Genomic DNA, 15,604 nt, shown 5'->3' with positions numbered 1-15,604 from the left:
GTGACAGATGTTGTAGCCATGGAAGGGATGATAGGGATGGAATGGTGGGGTGAAGGAGAGGGATGGGAAGTAGGTAAGGGAGAGAGAAGTGGAAGGTAGATGGATGGGGATGGGATGGAGGAGGTGAAATCAAGGGGGAAGCAATGTGTCTGGAGTGGAGGGGAGGCTGGAGACCGGAGAGGACGCGGGAAATGGGGAAGGCGAGCAGAAGGGAAGGCAAGGGAGGGAACAATGATCAGAGTGAAGGTCCCTTCCAAGTGGCATCTTTGTCTGGAGGTTCTACCAGGGGAGCGCAGCTATCGTATACCCTTGACATATACTCCTATCTGGGATGGACTCTTCCACTAAAATGTAGCTTCGGAAGGGACAAAAAAAATGGAGCGGTGATGGAGGATGGGGACACCCGCCTTAGCCAGCCAGATCAGCCGAATCAACCTGGCAATCAATATGGTGACAGATGTTGTAGCCATGGGGGTGGGGTACGGATGGAAGGGTGGGGGGAAGGAGAGGGATGGGACGTAGGGAAGGGAGAGGGAAGTGGAAGGTAGATGGATGGGGATGGGATGGAGGAGGTGAAATCAAGGGGGAAGCAATGTGTCTGGAGTGGAGGGGAGGCTGGAGACCGGAGAGGACGCGGGATAATGGGGAAGGCGAGCAGAAGGGAAGGCAAGGGAGGGAACAATGATCAGAGTGAAGGTCCCTTCCAAGTGGCATCTTTGTCTGGAAGTTCTACCAGGGGAGCGCAGCTATCGTATACCCTTGACATATACTCCTATCTGGGATGGACTCTTCCACTAAAATGTAGCTTCGGAAGGGACAAAAAAAATGGAGCGGTGATGGAGGATGGGGACACCCGCCTTAGCCAGCCAGATCAGCCGAATCAACCTGGCAATCAATATGGTGACAGATGTTGTAGCCATGGGGGTGTGGTACGGATGGAAGGGTGGGGGGAAGGAGAGGGATGGGACGTAGGGAAGGGAGAGGGAAGTGGAAGGTAGATGGATGGGGATGGGATGGAGGAGGTGAAATCAAGGGGGAAGCAATGTGTCTGGAGTGGAGGGGAGGCTGGAGACCGGAGAGGACGCGGGATAATGGGGAAGGCGAGCAGAAGGGAAGGCAAGGGAGGGAACAATGATCAGAGTGAAGGTCCCTTCCAAGTGGCATCTTTGTCTGGAGGTTCTACCAGGGGAGCGCAGCTATCGTATACCCTTGACCTATACTCCTATCTGGGATGGACTCTTCCACTAAAATGTAGCTTTGGAAGGGAGAAGAAAATGGAGCGGTGATGGAGGATGGGGACACCCGCCTTAGCCAGCCAGATCAGCCGAATCAACCTGGCAATCAATGTGGTGACAGATGTTGTAGCCATGGGAGGGATGATAGGGATGGAATGGTGGGGGGAAGGAGAGGGATGGGAAGTAGGGAAGGGAGAGGGAAGTGGAAGGTAGATGGATGGGGATGGGATGGAGGAGGTGAAATCAAGGGGGAAGCAATGTGTCTGGAGTGAAGGCGAGGCTGGAGACCGGAGAGGATGCGGGATAATGGGGAAGGCGAGCAGAAGGGAAGGCAAGGGAGGGAACAATGATCAGAGTGAAGGTCCCTTCCAAGTGGCATATTTGTCTGGAGGTTCTACCAGGGGAGCGCAGCTATCGTATACCCTTGACCTATACTCCTATCTGGGATGGACTCTTCCACTAAAATGTAGCTTTGGAAGGGAGAAGAAAATGGAGCGGTGATGGAGGATGGGGACACCCGCCTTAGCCAGCCAGATCAGCCGAATCAACCTGGCAATCAATGTGGTGACAGATGTTGTAGCCATGGAAGGGATGATAGGGATGGAATGGTGGGGTGAAGGAGAGGGATGGGAAGTAGGTAAGGGAGAGAGAAGTGGAAGGTAGATGGATGGGGATGGGATGGAGGAGGTGAAATCAAGGGGGAAGCAATGTGTCTGGAGTGGAGGGGAGGCTGGAGACCGGAGAGGACGTGGGAAATGGGGAAGGCGAGCAGAAGGGAAGGCAAGGGAGGGAACAATGATCAGAGTGAAGGTCCCTTCCAAGTGGCATCTTTGTCTGGAGGTTCTACCAGGGGAGCGCAGCTATCGTATACCCTTGACATATACTCCTATCTGGGATGGACTCTTCCACTAAAATGTAGCTTCGGAAGGGACAAAAAAAATGGAGCGGTGATGGAGGATGGGGACACCCGCCTTAGCCAGCCAGATCAGCCGAATCAACCTGGCAATCAATATGGTGACAGATGTTGTAGCCATGGGGGTGGGGTACGGATGGAAGGGTGGGGGGAAGGAGAGGGATGGGACGTAGGGAAGGGAGAGGGAAGTGGAAGGTAGATGGATGGGGATGGGATGGAGGAGGTGAAATCAAGGGGGAAGCAATGTGTCTGGAGTGGAGGGGAGGCTGGAGACCGGAGAGGACGCGGGATAATGGGGAAGGCGAGCAGAAGGGAAGGCAAGGGAGGGAACAATGATCAGAGTGAAGGTCCCTTCCAAGTGGCATCTTTGTCTGGAGGTTCTACCAGGGGAGCGCAGCTATCGTATACCCTTGACCTATACTCCTATCTGGGATGGACTCTTCCACTAAAATGTAGCTTCGGAAGGGACAAAAAAAATGGAGCGGTGATGGAGGATGGGGACACCCGCCTTAGCCAGCCAGATCAGCCGAATCAACCTGGCAATCAATGTGGTGACAGATGTTGTAGCCATGGGAGGGTTGATAGGGATGGAATGGTGGGGGGAAGGAGAGGGATGGGAAGTAGGGAAGGGAGAGAGAAGTGGAAGGTAGATGGATGGGGATGGGATGGAGGAGGTGAAATCAAGGGGGAAGCAATGTGTCTGGAGTGAAGGCGAGGCTGGAGACCGGAGAGGATGCGGGATAATGGGGAAGGCGAGCAGAAGGGAAGGCAAGGGAGGGAACAATGATCAGAGTGAAGGTCCCTTCCAAGTGGCATCTTTGTCTGGAGGTTCTACCAGGGGAGCGCAGCTATCGTATACCCTTGACCTATACTCCTATCTGGGATGGACTCTTCCACTAAAATGTAGCTTTGGAAGGGAGAAGAAAATGGAGCGGTGATGGAGGATGGGGACACCCGCCTTAGCCAGCCAGATCAGCCGAATCAACCTGGCAATCAATGTGGTGACAGATGTTGTAGCCATGGAAAGGATGATAGGGATGGAATGGTGGGGTGAAGGAGAGGGATGGGAAGTAGGTAAGGGAGAGAGAAGTGGAAGGTAGATGGATGGGGATGGGATGGAGGAGGTGAAATCAAGGGGGAAGCAATGTGTCTGGAGTGGAGGGGAGGCTGGAGACCGGAGAGGACGCGGGAAATGGGGAAGGCGAGCAGAAGGGAAGGCAAGGGAGGGAACAATGATCAGAGTGAAGGTCCCTTCCAAGTGGCATCTTTGTCTGGAGGTTCTACCAGGGGAGCGCAGCTATCGTATACCCTTGACATATACTCCTATCTGGGATGGACTCTTCCACTAAAATGTAGCTTCGGAAGGGACAAAAAAAATGGAGCGGTGATGGAGGATGGGGACACCCGCCGTAGCCAGCCAGATCAGCCGAATCAACCTGGCAATCAATATGGTGACAGATGTTGTAGCCATGGGGGTGGGGTACGGATGGAAGGGTGGGGGGAAGGAGAGGGATGGGACGTAGGGAAGGGAGAGGGAAGTGGAAGGTAGATGGATGGGGATGGGATGGAGGAGGTGAAATCAAGGGGGAAGCAATGTGTCTGGAGTGTAGGGGAGGCTGGAGACCGGAGAGGACGCGGGATAATGGGGAAGGCGAGCAGAAGGGAAGGCAAGGGAGGGAACAATGATCAGAGTGAAGGTCCCTTCCAAGTGGCATCTTTGTCTGGAGGTTCTACCAGGGGAGCGCAGCTATCGTATACCCTTGACCTATACTCCTATCTGGGATGGACTCTTCCACTAAAATGTAGCTTCGGAAGGGACAAAAAAAATGGAGCGGTGATGGAGGATGGGGACACCCGCTTTAGCCAGCCAGATCAGCCGAATCAACCTGGCAATCAATGTGGTGACAGATGTTGTAGCCATGGGAGGGATGATAGGGATGGAATGGTGGGGGGAAGGAGAGGGATGGGAAGTAGGTAAGGGAGAGAGAAGTGGAAGGTAGATGGATGGGGATGGGATGGAGGAGGTGAAATCAAGGGGGAAGCAATGTGTCTGGAGTGGAGGGGAGGCTGGAGACCGGAGAGGACGCGGGAAATGGGGAAGGCGAGCAGAAGGGAAGGCAAGGGAGGGAACAATGATCAGAGTGAAGGTCCCTTCCAAGTGGCATCTTTGTCTGGAGGTTCTACCAGGGGAGCGCAGCTATCGTATACCCTTGACATATACTCCTATCTGGGATGGACTCTTCCACTAAAATGTAGCTTCGGAAGGGACAAAAAAAATGGAGCGGTGATGGAGGATGGGGACACCCGCCTTAGCCAGCCAGATCAGCCGAATCAACCTGGCAATCAATATGGTGACAGATGTTGTAGCCATGGGGGTGGGGTACGGATGGAAGGGTGGGGGGAAGGAGAGGGATGGGACGTAGGGAAGGGAGAGGGAAGTGGAAGGTAGATGGATGGGGATGGGATGGAGGAGGTGAAATCAAGGGGGAAGTAATGTGTCTGGAGTGGAGGGGAGGCTGGAGACCGGAGAGGACGCGGGATAATGGGGAAGGCGAGCAGAAGGGAAGGCAAGGGAGGGAACAATGATCAGAGTGAAGGTCCCTTCCAAGTGGCATCTTTGTCTGGAGGTTCTACCAGGGGAGCGCAGCTATCGTATACCCTTGACCTATACTCCTATCTGGGATGGACTCTTCCACTAAAATGTAGCTTCGGAAGGGACAAAAAAAATGGAGCGGTGATGGAGGATGGGGACACCCGCCTTAGCCAGCCAGATCAGCCGAATCAACCTGGCAATCAATGTGGTGACAGATGTTGTAGTCATGGGAGGGATGATAGGGATGGAATGGTGGGGGGAAGGAGAGGGATGGGAAGTAGGGAAGGGAGAGAGAAGTGGAAGGTAGATGGATGGGGATGGGATGGAGGAGGTGAAATCAAGGGGGAAGCAATGTGTCTGGAGTGAAGGCGAGGCTGGAGACCGGAGAGGATGCGGGATAATGGGGAAGGCGAGCAGAAGGGAAGGCAAGGGAGGGAACAATGATCAGAGTGAAGGTCCCTTCCAAGTGGCATCTTTGTCTGGAGGTTCTACCAGGGGAGCGCAGCTATCGTATACCCTTGACCTATACTCCTATCTGGGATGGACTCTTCCACTAAAATGTAGCTTTGGAAGGGAGAAGAAAATGGAGCGGTGATGGAGGATGGGGACACCCGCCTTAGCCAGCCAGATCAGCCGAATCAACCTGGCAATCAATGTGGTGACAGATGTTGTAGCCATGGGAGGGATGATAGGGATGGAATGCTGGGGGGAAGGAGAGGGATGGGAAGTAGGGAAGGGAGAGAGAAGTGGAAGGTAGATGGATGGGGATGGGATGGAGGAGGTGAAATCAAGGGGGAAGCAATGTGTCTGGAGTGGAGGGGAGGCTGGAGACCGGAGAGGACGCGGGAAAATGGGGAAGGCGAGCAGAAGGGAAGGCAAGGGAGGGAACAATGATCAGAGTGAAGGTCCCTTCCAAGTGGCATCTTTGTCTGGAGGTTCTACCAGGGGAGCGCAGCTATCGTATACCCTTGACATATACTCCTATCTGGGATGGACTCTTCCACTAAAATGTAGCTTCGGAAGGGACAAAAAAAATGGAGCGGTGATGGAGGATGGGGACACCCGCCTTAGCCAGCCAGATCAGCCGAATCAACCTGGCAATCAATGTAGTGACAGATGTTGTAGCCATGGGGGTGGGGTACGGATGGAAGGGTGGGGGGAAGGAGAGGGATGGGACGTAGGGAAGGGAGAGGGAAGTTGAAGGAAGATGGATGGGGATGGGATGGAGGAGGTGAAATCAAGGGGGAAGCAATGTGTCTGGAGTGGAGGGGAGGCTGGAGACCGGAGAGGACGCGGGATAATGGGGAAGGTGAGCAGAAGGGAAGGCAAGGGAGGGAACAATGATCAGAGTGAAGGTCCCTTCCAAGTGGCATCTTTGTCTGGAGGTTCTACCAGGGGAGCGCAGCTATCGTATACCCTTGACCTATACTCCTATCTGGGATGGACTCTTCCACTAAAATGTAGCTTTGGAAGGGACAAGAAAATGGAGCGGTGATGGAGGATGGGGACACCCGCCTTAGCCAGCCAGATCAGCCGAATCAACCTGGCAATCAATGTGGTGACAGATGTTGTAGTCATGGGAGGGATGATAGGGATGGAATGGTGGGGGGAAGGAGAGGGATGGGAAGTAGGGAAGGGAGAGAGAAGTGGAAGGTAGATGGATGGGGATGGGATGGAGGAGGTGAAATCAAGGGGGAAGCAATGTGTCTGGAGTGAAGGCGAGGCTGGAGACCGGAGAGGATGCGGGATAATGGGGAAGGCGAGCAGAAGGGAAGGCAAGGGAGGGAACAATGATCAGAGTGAAGGTCCCTTCCAAGTGGCATCTTTGTCTGGAGGTTCTACCAGGGGAGCGCAGCTATCGTATACCCTTGACCTATACTCCTATCTGGGATGGACTCTTCCACTAAAATGTAGCTTTGGAAGGGAGAAGAAAATGGAGCGATGATGGAGGATGGGGACACCCGCCTTAGCCAGCCAGATCAGCCGAATCAACCTGGCAATCAATGTGGTGACAGATGTTGTAGCCATGGGAGGGATGATAGGGATGGAATGGTGGGGGGAAGGAGAGGGATGGGAAGTAGGGAAGGGAGAGAGAAGTGGAAGGTAGATGGATGGGGATGGGATGGAGGAGGTGAAATCAAGGGGGAAGCAATGTGTCTGGAGTGGAGGGGAGGCTGGAGACCGGAGAGGACGCGGGAAAATGGGGAAGGCGAGCAGAAGGGAAGGCAAGGGAGGGAACAATGATCAGAGTGAAGGTCCCTTCCAAGTGGCATCTTTGTCTGGAGGTTCTACCAGGGGAGCGCAGCTATCGTATACCCTTGACATATACTCCTATCTGGGATGGACTCTTCCACTAAAATGTAGCTTCGGAAGGGACAAAAAAAATGGAGCGGTGATGGAGGATGGGGACACCCGCCTTTGCCAGCCAGATCAGCCGAATCAACCTGGCAATCAATGTAGTGACAGATGTTGTAGCCATGGGGGTGGGGTACGGATGGAAGGGTGGGGGGAAGGAGAGGGATGGGACGTAGGGAAGGGAGAGGGAAGTGGAAGGTAGATGGATGGGGATGGGATGGAGGAGGTGAAATCAAGGGGGAAGCAATGTGTCTGGAGTGGAGGGGAGGCTGGAGACCGGAGAGGACGCGGGATAATGGGGAAGGCGAGCAGAAGGGAAGGCAAGGGAGGGAACAATGATCAGAGTGAAGGTCCCTTCCAAGTGGCATCTTTGTCTGGAGGTTCTACCAGGGGAGCGCAGCTATCGTATACCATTGACCTATACTCCTATCTGGGATGGACTCTTCCACTAAAATGTAGCTTTGGAAGGGACAAGAAAATGGAGCGGTGATGGAGGATGGGGACACCCGCCTTAGCCAGCCAGATCAGCCGAATCAACCTGGCAATCAATGTGGTGACAGATGTTGTAGCCATGGAAGGGATGATAGGGATGGAATGGTGGGGGGAAGGAGAGGGATGGGAAGTAGGTAAGGGAGAGAGAAGTGGAAGGTAGATTGATGGGGATGGGATGGAGGAGGTGAAATCAAGGGGGAAGCAATGTGTCTGGAGTGGAGGGGAGGCTGGAGACCGGAGAGGATGCGGGATAATGGGGAAGGCGAGCAGAAGGGAAGGCAAGGGAGGGAACAATGATCAGAGTGAAGGTCCCTTCCAAGTGGCATCTTTGTCTGGAGGTTCTACCAGGGGAGCGCAGCTATCGTATACCCTTGACCTATACTCCTATCTGGGATGGACTCTTCCACTAAAATGTAGCTTTGGAAGGGAGAAGAAAATGGAGCGATGATGGAGGATGGGGACACCCGCCTTAGCCAGCCAGATCAGCCGAATCAACCTGGCAATCAATGTGGTGACAGATGTTGTAGCCATGGGAGGGATGATAGGGATGGAATGGTGGGGGGAAGGAGAGGGATGGGAAGTAGGGAAGGGAGAGAGAAGTGGAAGGTAGATGGATGGGGATGGGATGGAGGAGGTGAAATCAAGGGGGAAGCAATGTGTCTGGAGTGGAGGGGAGGCTGGAGACCGGAGAGGACGCGGGAAAATGGGGAAGGCGAGCAGAAGGGAAGGCAAGGGATGAACAATGATCAGAGTGAAGGTCCCTTCCAAGTGGCATCTTTGTCTGGAGGTTCTACCAGGGGAGCGCAGCTATCGTATACCCTTGACATATACTCCTATCTGGGATGGACTCTTCCACTAAAATGTAGCTTCGGAAGGGACAAAAAAAATGGAGCGGTGATGGAGGATGGGGACACCCGCCTTAGCCAGCCAGATCAGCCGAATCAACCTGGCAATCAATGTAGTGACAGATGTTGTAGCCATGGGGGTGGGGTACGGATGGAAGGGTGGGGGGAAGGAGAGGGATGGGACGTAGGGAAGGGAGAGGGAAGTGGAAGGTAGATGGATGGGGATGGGATGGAGGAGGTGAAATCAAGGGGGAAGCAATGTGTCTGGAGTGGAGGGGAGGCTGGAGACCGGAGAGGATGCGGGATAATGGGGAAGGCGAGCAGAAGGGAAGGCAAGGGAGGGAACAATGATCAGAGTGAAGGTCCCTTCCAAGTGGCATCTTTGTCTGGAGGTTCTACCAGGGGAGCGCAGCTATCGTATACCCTTGACCTATACTCCTATCTGGGATGGACTCTTCCACTAAAATGTAGCTTTGGAAGGGACAAGAAAATGGAGCGGTGATGGAGGATGGGGACACCCGCCTTAGCCAGCCAGATCAGCCGAATCAATCTGGCAATCAATGTGGTGACCGATGTTGTAGTCATGGGAGGGATGATAGGGATGGAATGGTGGGGGGAAGGAGAGGGATGGGAAGTAGGGAAGGGAGAGAGAAGTGGAAGGTAGATGGATGGGGATGGGATGGAGGAGGTGAAATCAAGGGGGAAGCAATGTGTCTGGAGTGGAGGGGAGGCTGGAGACCGGAGAGGATGCGGGATAATGGGGAAGGCGAGCAGAAGGGAAGGCAAGGGAGGGAACAATGATCAGAGTGAAGGTCCCTTCCAAGTGGCATCTTTGTCTGGAGGTTCTACCAGGGGAGCGCAGCTATCGTATACCCTTGACCTATACTCCTATCTGGGATGGACTCTTCCACTAAAATGTAGCTTTGGAAGGGACAAGAAAATGGAGCGGTGATGGAGGATGGGGACACCCGCCTTAGCCAGCCAGATCAGCCGAATCAACCTGGCAATCAATGTGGTGACAGATGTTGTAGCCATGGAAGGGATGATAGGGATGGAATGGTGGGGGGAAGGAGAGGGATGGGAAGTAGGTAAGGGAGAGAGAAGTGGAAGGTAGATTGATGGGGATGGGATGGAGGAGGTGAAATCAAGGGGGAAGCAATGTGTCTGGAGTGGAGGGGAGGCTGGAGACCAGAGAGGACGCGGGATAATGGGGAAGGCGAGCAGAAGGGAAGGCAAGGGAGGGAACAATGATCAGAGTGAAGGTCCCTTCCAAGTGGCATCTTTGTCTGGAGGTTCTACCAGGGGAGCGCAGCTATCGTATACCCTTGACCTATACTCCTATCTGGGATGGACTCTTCCACTAAAATGTAGCTTCGGAAGGGACAAAAAAAATGGAGCGGTGATGGAGGATGGGGACACCCGCCTTAGCCAGCCAGATCAGCCGAATCAACCTGGCAATCAATGTGGTGACAGATGTTGTAGCCATGGGAGGGATGATAGGGATGGAATGGTGGGGGGAAGGAGAGGGATGGGAAGTAGGTAAGGGAGAGAGAAGTGGAAGGTAGATGGATGGGGATGGGATGGAGGAGGTGAAATCAAGGGGGAAGCAATGTGTCTGGAGTGGAGGGGAGGCTGGAGACCGGAGAGGATGCGGGATAATGGGGAAGGCGAGCAGAAGGGAAGGCAAGGGAGGGAACAATGATCAGAGTGAAGGTCCCTTCCAAGTGGCATCTTTGTCTGGAGGTTCTACCAGGGGAGCGCAGCTATCGTATACCCTTGACATATACTCCTATCTGGGATGGACTCTTCCACTAAAATGTAGCTTCGGAAGGGACAAAAAAAATGGAGCGGTGATGGAGGATGGGGACACCCGCCTTAGCCAGCCAGATCAGCCGAATCAACCTGGCAATCAATGTGGTGACAGATGTTGTAGCCATGGGGGTGGGTTACGGATGGAAGGGTGGGGGGAAGGAGAGGGATGGGACGTAGGGAAGGGAGAGGGAAGTGGAAGGTAGATGGATGGGGATGGGATGGAGGAGGTGAAATCAAGGGGGAAGCAATGTGTCTGGAGTGGAGGGGAGGCTGGAGACCGGAGAGGACGCGGGATAATGGGGAAGGCGAGCAGAAGGGAAGGCAAGGGAGGGAACAATGATCAGAGTGAAGGTCCCTTCCAAGTGGCATCTTTGTCTGGACGTTCTACCAGGGGAGCGCAGCTATCGTATACCCTTGACCTATACTCCTATCTGGGATGGACTCTTCCACTAAAATGTAGCTTTGGAAGGGACAAAAAAAATGGAGCGGTGATGGAGGATGGGGACACCCACCTTAGCCAGCCAGATCAACCGAATCAACCTGGCAATCAATGTGGTGACAGATGTTGTAGCCATGGGAGGGATGATAGGGATGGAATGGTGGGGGTGAAGGAGAGGGATGGGAAGTAGGGAAGGGAGAGAGAAGTGGAAGGTAGATGGATGGGGATGGAATGGAGGAGGTGAAATCAAGGGGGAAGCAATGTGTCTGGAGTGGAGGGGAGGCTGGAGACCGGAGAGGATGCGGGATAATGGGGAAGGCGAGCAGAAGGGAAGGCAAGGGAGGGAACAATGATCAGAGTGAAGGTCCCTTCCAAGTGGCATCTTTGTCTGGAGGTTCTACCAGGGGAGCGCAGCTATCGTATACCCTTGATCTATACTCCTATCTGGGATGGACTCTTCCACTAAAATGTAGCTTTGGAAGGGACAAAAAAAATGGAGCGGTGATGGAGGATGGGGACACCCGCCTTAGCCAGCCAGATCAGCTGAATCAACCTGGCAATCAATGTGGTGACAGATGTTGTAGCCATGGGAGGGATGATAGGGATGGAAGGGTGGGGGGAAGGAGAGGGATGGGAAGTAGGGAAGGGAGAGGGAAGTGGAAGGTAGATGGATGGGGATGGGATGGAGGAGGTGAAATCAAGGGGGAAGCAATGTGTCTGGAGTGAAGGGGAGGATGGAGAGTGGAGAGGATGCGGGATAATGGGGAAGGCAAGGGAGGGGGCAATGGTCAGAGTGAAGATCCCTTCCAAGTGGCATCTTTGTCTGGAGGTTCTACCAGGGGAGCGCAGCTATCGTGTACCCTTGACCTATACTCCTATCTGGGATGGACTCTTCCACTAAAATGTAGCTTTGGAAGGGACAAAAAAAATGGAGCGGTGATGGAGGATGGGGACACCCACCTTAGCCAGCCAGATCAGCCGAATCAACCTGGCAATCAATGTGACAGATGTTGTAGCCATGGGGGGGGGGATGATAGGGATGGAAAAGTGGGGGGAAGGAGAGGGATGGGAATTAGGGAAGGGAAAGGGAAGTGGAAGGTAGATGGATGGGATGGGATGGAGGAGGGGAAATCAAAGGGGTAGAAATGTGTCTGGAGTGAAGGGGAGGATGGAGAGAGGAGAGGATGTGGGATAATGGGGATGGTGTACAGAGGGGAAGGCAAGGGAGGGGACAAGGGTCAGAATGAAGGTCCCTTCCAAGTGGCATCTTTGTCTGGAGGTTCTACCAGAGGAGCGCAGCTATCATATACCCTTGACCTATACTCCTATCTGGGATGGACTCTTCCACTAAGATGTAGCTTTGGAAGGGACAAAAAAGATGGAGCGGTGATGGAGGATGGGGACACCCGCCTTATCCAGCCAGATCAGCCGAATCTACCTGGCAATCAATGTGGTGACAGATGTTGTAGCCATGAGGGGAGGGGGAGGGATGGAAGGGAGGGGGAAAAGAGAGGGATGGGAAGTGGGAAAGGGTTGGGAAGTGGAAGGTAGATGGATGGGATGGGATGGAGGAGGGGAAATCAAGGGGGAAGCAATGTGTCTGGAGTGAAGGGGAGGATGGAGAGAGGAAAGGATGCAAGAAAATTGGGAAGGCAAGGGAATGGACAAGGGTCAGAATGAAGGTCCCTTCCAAGTGGCATCTTTGTCTGGAGGTTCTACCAGAGGAGCGCAGCTATCGTAGACCCTTCACCTATACTCCTATCTGGGATGGACTCTTCCACTAAGATGTAGCTTTGGAAGGGACAAAAAAATGGAGCGGTGATGGAGGATGGGGACACCCACCTTAGCCAGCCAGATCAGCCGAATCAACCTGGCAATCAATGTGGGGACAGATGTTGTAGCCATGGGGGGGATGATAGGGATGGCATGGAGGGGGGAAGGAGATGGATGGGAAGTAGGGAAGGGAGAAGGAAGTGGAAGGTAGATGGATGGGGATGGGATGGAGGAGGTGAAATCAAGTGGGTAGCAATGTGTCTGGAGTGGAGGGGAGGATGGAGAGAGGAGAGGATGCGGGATAATGGGGAAGGCGTGCAGAGGGGAAGGCAAGGGAGGCAATGGTCAGAGTGAAGGTCCCTTCCAAGTGGCATCTTTTTCTGGAGGTTCTACCAGAGGAGCGCAGCTATCGTATACCCTTGACCTATACTCCTATCTGGGATGGACTCTTCCACTAAGATGTAGCTTTGGAAGGGACAAAAAAAATGGAGCGGTGATGGAGGATGGGGACACCCGCCTTAGCCAGCCAGATCAGCCGAATCAACGTGGCAATCAATGCCGTGAGAGATTTGGCAGCTATGGGGGGGGGTGATGGGGAAGGATGGGAGGGGGAAGGAGAGATGGGGTGAGGGGGAGAATAGAGGGAAAGGGAGGGAAGTGGGTGATGGGGAAGTAGGCGGTAGGGAAGAGAGGGGATGGGGAAGGAAAACAGTGATGGAGAGGGAAGGGGAGATCAAGGGAGGGTGGATGAATGGGGATGGGGTTGAGGGGAAGTAAGGGGAGGCGAATGGGGAAGTCAAAGTCGAGAATGATGAGGAAGATGGTGAAGTGGAAAGGGAGGGGTGTGAGGGGGGAAGTGAGGGGAGGGGGTTGCCCTCATTGTTTCTTCAGTCCACTGTAGTCAAGTTGCCTTTGCCATGCCTTGGATCTGCTGGAGTGGTGTCACCTTCATCGGGGCTTGAAGCTGCTGGAGTCGTGTCTCTTTCATCGGCCTTGGATCTGCTGGAGTCGTGTCACCTTCATCGGGGTTTGTAGCTGCTTGAGTCGTGTCTCTTTCATCGGGCCTTGGATCTGCTGGAGTCGTGTCACCTTCATCGGGGCTTGATGCTGCTGGAGTTGTGTCTCTTTCATCGGCCTTGGATCTGCTGGAGTCGTGTCACCTTCTTCGGGGCTTGAAGCTGCTGGAGTCGTGTCTGTTTTATCGGCCTTGGATCTGCTGGTGTCGTGTCACCTTCATCGGGGTTTGCAGCTGCTGGAGTCGTGTCTGTTTCATCGGCCTTGGATCTGCTGGAGTCGTGTCACCTTCATCGGGGCTTGAAGCTGCTGGAGTCGTGTCTCTTTCATCGCCCTTGGATCTGCTGGAGTCGTGTCTCTTTCATCGGCCTTGGATCTGCTGGAGTCGTGTCACCTTCATCGGGGTTTGTAGCTGCTGGAGTCGTGTCTCTTTCATCGGCCTTGGATCTGCTGGAGTCGTGTCTCTTTCATCGGCCTTGGATCTGCTGGAGTCGTGTCACCTTCATCGGGGTTTGTAGCTGCTGGAGTCGTGTCTCTTTCATCGCCCTTGTATCTGCTGGAGTCGTGTCTCTTTCAGCGGCCTTGGATCTGCTGGAGTCGTGTCTCTTTCATCGGCCTTGGATCAGCTGGAGTCATGTCTCTTTCATCGGCCTTGGATCTGCTGGAGTCGTGTCACCTTCATCAGGGCTTGAAGCTGCTGGAGTCGTGTCTCTTTCATCGCCCTTGGATCTGCTGGAGTCGTGTCTCTTTCATCGGCCTTGGATCTGCTGGAGTCGTGTCACCTTCATCGGGGTTTGTAGCTGCTGGAGTCGTGTCTCTTTCATCAGCCTTGGATCTGCTGGAGTCGTGTCTCTTTCATCGGCCTTGGATCTGCTGGAGTCGTGTCACCTTCATCGGGGTTTGTAGCTGCTGGAGTCGTGTCTCTTTCATCGCCCTTGGATCTGCTGGAGTCGTGTCTCTTTCAGCGGCCTTGGATCTGCTGGAGTCGTGGAGTCGTGGATCTGCTGGAGTCGTGTCTCTTTCATCGGCCTTGGATCAGCTGGAGTCGTGTCTCTTTCATCGGCCTTGGATCTGCTGGAGTCGTGTCACCTCTTTCATCGGCCTTGGATCTGCTGGAGTCGTGTCACCTTCATCGGGGTTTGTAGCTGCTGGAGTCGTGTCTCTTTCATCGGCCTTGGATCTGCTGGAGTCGTGTCTCTTTCATCGGCCTTGGATCTGCTGGAGTCGTGTCACCTTCATCGGGGTTTGTAGCTGCTGGAGTCGTGTCTCTTTCATCGCCCTTGGATCTGCTGGAGTCGTGTCTCTTTCATCGACCTTGGATCTGCTGGAGTCGTGTCACCTTCATCGGGGTTTGTAGCTGCTGGAGTCGTGTCTCTTTCATCGGCCTTGGATCTGCTGGAGTCGTGTCACCTTCATCGGGGCTTGTAGCTGCTGGAGTCGTGTCTCTTTCATCGGCCTTGGATCTGCTGGAGTCGTGTCTCTTTCATCGGCCTTGGATCTGCTGGAGTCGTGTCTCTTTCATCGGCCTTGGATCTGCTGGAGTCGTGTCACCTTCATCGGGGCTTGTAGCTGCTGGAGTCTTGTCTCCATCATGCCTTGAATCCATTCACGCCAAGTTACCTTCATCGTGCCTTGATTCTGCTGTCGCCTTGTTGTGCCTTGAACCTATTGAAACTGCATTTGCCATGCCGTGAACCCAGAGTATTGTGGGTGCTGTCTTTCTATCGGTGTTCCTGAACCAGCATTTCTCTTGGACTGCAGAAAAGACTGGCACATCTTGCTCCTGTTATCTTTATTTTGTCTCAATCACTTGGAGCAGACCTTAAAAGAATGCCTAGTGGAGTTGGCACTTGAGGAACAACTACAGGGTTGGTTGTGAGAAATAAACACACTGTCAAGTACTCTATTTTTACTGTCTGTGTATGTGTATTTGTATTTCTGTGTGCGTGTGGACTGGGACAAGAATGAGGGATTCTTAGGCACTTTGCCCCTTTCTCAATCTAAACTAAATCCTGGATATCAAAGGGGCGACAGATGTTGCAACCATATTGGAGGATGATGGGGGAGAAGAAGAGGGAGAGTGAATGGGAAGAAAAGAGGGAGGGAAAGAGGAAGGGAAGGGTAGATGGATGG

Source organism: Erythrolamprus reginae, chromosome 4 (assembly GCF_031021105.1).
Source record: "Erythrolamprus reginae isolate rEryReg1 chromosome 4, rEryReg1.hap1, whole genome shotgun sequence".
Lineage (NCBI taxonomy): Eukaryota > Metazoa > Chordata > Lepidosauria > Squamata > Dipsadidae > Erythrolamprus > Erythrolamprus reginae.
Note: the sequence above shows the minus strand (reverse complement) of the source record.